A 2,690-nucleotide genomic window follows, 5' to 3' on the forward strand; every position below is an offset into this window, starting at 1 on the left:
CTTTGTCGATCATCTTGGTACTTTTCTGGACCTTGAACGTGGTAGTTACCTTGCTGTCTATGGGAGGGTCAGAGAGTCCTCGGATTTCATCAAAAATATCTTAAATTGTGTTCCAAAGATGAACAAAGGTCTTACGGGTTTGGCATCCTTCTGTAGTTAATGAATATTAGGGCCTTTCGCACCGCTTTAGTTCCAGAACTAAATGTACAGTACTAAAGTACTGGGACGATTTTGCACGAACTATTTCCCAGTACCATTTAAAGGGTTGCATTCACACACGCCAGTGTGTACTAATAAGTGACGTAAGCAGGTCAACAGCGTCGTCATTTGTGCGCGGCGTTCAACAACAGAAACAAAGAAGAACAACATTAACAACAGGAGGATGGAGGACGCTGTGATCGGAGCTGTGTTTTTGTTGTGTCTCGCGGGTTTCACAATAATGGACATGGAAAGTCGACGTATACGTAAAGCGATTGAAAGAACGGAAAGGAGGACTAAGAATCTCCAACGACAACTGGCAGTGCTACATTTGCTACAATGTTGTCTTAGCCATTTTAATCCTCTTAATTATTTGATGCGTGTATGCCTTTAAAATGTTCATGGGTCTGCCTGTCATGTGGTCAATCACATGACAGGAATAAAGGAAGTAAACCAGTACAAAACAAGCAGCATGTCAAACAATCAGGGTCATTGACCAAACACCTACTCGCTGGATTGTGGAGTTGTTCATGGACTTACTATTCCAGTATCCCACACATTTTGGATTATCACTTTCTTTGGATTGTATACACACCGGTGGACACTTTTACCTTGGGACTTCAACACACTAGGATTCTTAAGGACTGTTTTAGGGTACGATTTAAATGGGCAATCTGCTTTTAACAGCCCAAGTTATTCTAGTTTTATTGTGTTGTTTTAAGTTCCTTGTGCCTTGTAAATGTAAATACACCATTTATTCATTCTACTTTTGTTGTCGCCATCTTTTTAAAACACTTATTTTATCTCACACAGTTTAAAACCCTTGTGTTGTGTTCAGAACCCTTTCACACTAACGAGGTTACAGAGCAAAAAGGACCCGGCCTCAAAAATTGCTTATAAATCACATGCTGTATTCTCACCAAAGATTCAATCTTTTTGTCAACTTCTTTTCTTTCATTTAGGACTGGTTTTGTATTTATATTTGCTTCTGATTAATCATAGGCCTCATTTATCTGAAAATAGGCACCTCATTTTTTGAGTGAAAAAATTATTGAAAAATGTTCACAATATTAAATGAAATGGAGAAATTTTGCACTGTTTATCACACTGGTGTGCTTTAATGTTTAATCAGGGAGTTTGTTTTGAAAGGCTTTTATTTCGTACAAAATGGCACAAAGTCACACTTGTGGTGTTCCCGGTCAAAAATGACTGGCCATTCAGAGTGAATGGGAAAGATCACAAAAAAGGACCTTTATTTTGAAATGCTTTTTTCTGTAAAGGGGCAAAAAGTAACACTTTTTGCTGTTCCCTGTCAAATCTGAACATTGTGGCATACGAGAAAGAACACTAACGTTAAAGGGTTACTTCACCCAAAAATGAAAATTCTGTAGATTCAATCTTTTTGTCAACTTCTTTTCTTTCATTTAGGACTGGTTTTGTATTTATATTTGCTTCTGATTAATCATAGGCCTCATTTATCTGAAAATAGGCACCTCATTTTTTGAGTGAAAAAATTATTGAAAAATGTTCACAATATTAAATGAAATGGAGAAATTTTGCACTGTTTATCACACTGGTGTGCTTTAATGTTTAATCAGGGAGTTTGTTTTGAAAGGCTTTTATTTCGTACAAAATGGCACAAAGTCACACTTGTGGTGTTCCCGGTCAAAAATGACTGGCCATTCAGAGTGAATGGGAAAGATCACAAAAAAGGACCTTTATTTTGAAATGCTTTTTTCTGTAAAGGGGCAAAAAGTAACACTTTTTGCTGTTCCCTGTCAAATCTGAACATTGTGGCATACGAGAAAGAACACTAACGTTAAAGGGTTACTTCACCCAAAAATGAAAATTCTGTCATTAATTACTCACCCTCATGTTGTTCCAAATCCGTAATACCTCAGTTCATCTTCGGAACACAAATTAAGATATTTTTTATTAATTCTGAGAGCTCTCTGACCCTCCCATAGACAGCAATGTAATTACCACGATCAAGGTCCAGAGATGTAGCAAGGAGATCGGTAAAATAATCCATGTGACATCAGGGGTTCAACCGTAATTTTACGAAGCTTCGAGAATACTTTTTGTGCGCAAAAGAAAAAAAAAGAGAATACTTTTTGTGCGCAAAAAAAAAAAAAAAAAAAACGACTTTATTCAATAATTTGTCTCCTCCGTCACCCTGGTGCCATTTTGGAGAGTATCCACTGAGCGCAAACTGCGTATACTATTCTGTGCCAGCTGCGTCACGCGGATACAATGTCTACGTTGTTTACGCTTTGATTTGAACGAAAACAATGTATCTACGTGACACAGCTGACACAGAATAGCATAGTAAGCATACGCAGTTTGCGTTCAGTGGATACTCTCCAAAATGGCACCAGGGTGACAGAGGAGACAAATAGTTGAATAAAGTCGTTATTTTTTTTGTTTTCTTTTGCGCACAAAAAGTATTCTCGAAGCTTCGTAAAATTACGGTTAAAAATTGCGTTCCCTTT

The sequence above is a fragment of the Sinocyclocheilus grahami genome, unplaced genomic scaffold, assembly GCF_001515645.1.
Source record: "Sinocyclocheilus grahami isolate Dianchi unplaced genomic scaffold, SAMN03320097.WGS_v1.1 scaffold876.1, whole genome shotgun sequence".
NCBI classification, from domain to species: Eukaryota; Metazoa; Chordata; class Actinopteri; order Cypriniformes; family Cyprinidae; genus Sinocyclocheilus; species Sinocyclocheilus grahami.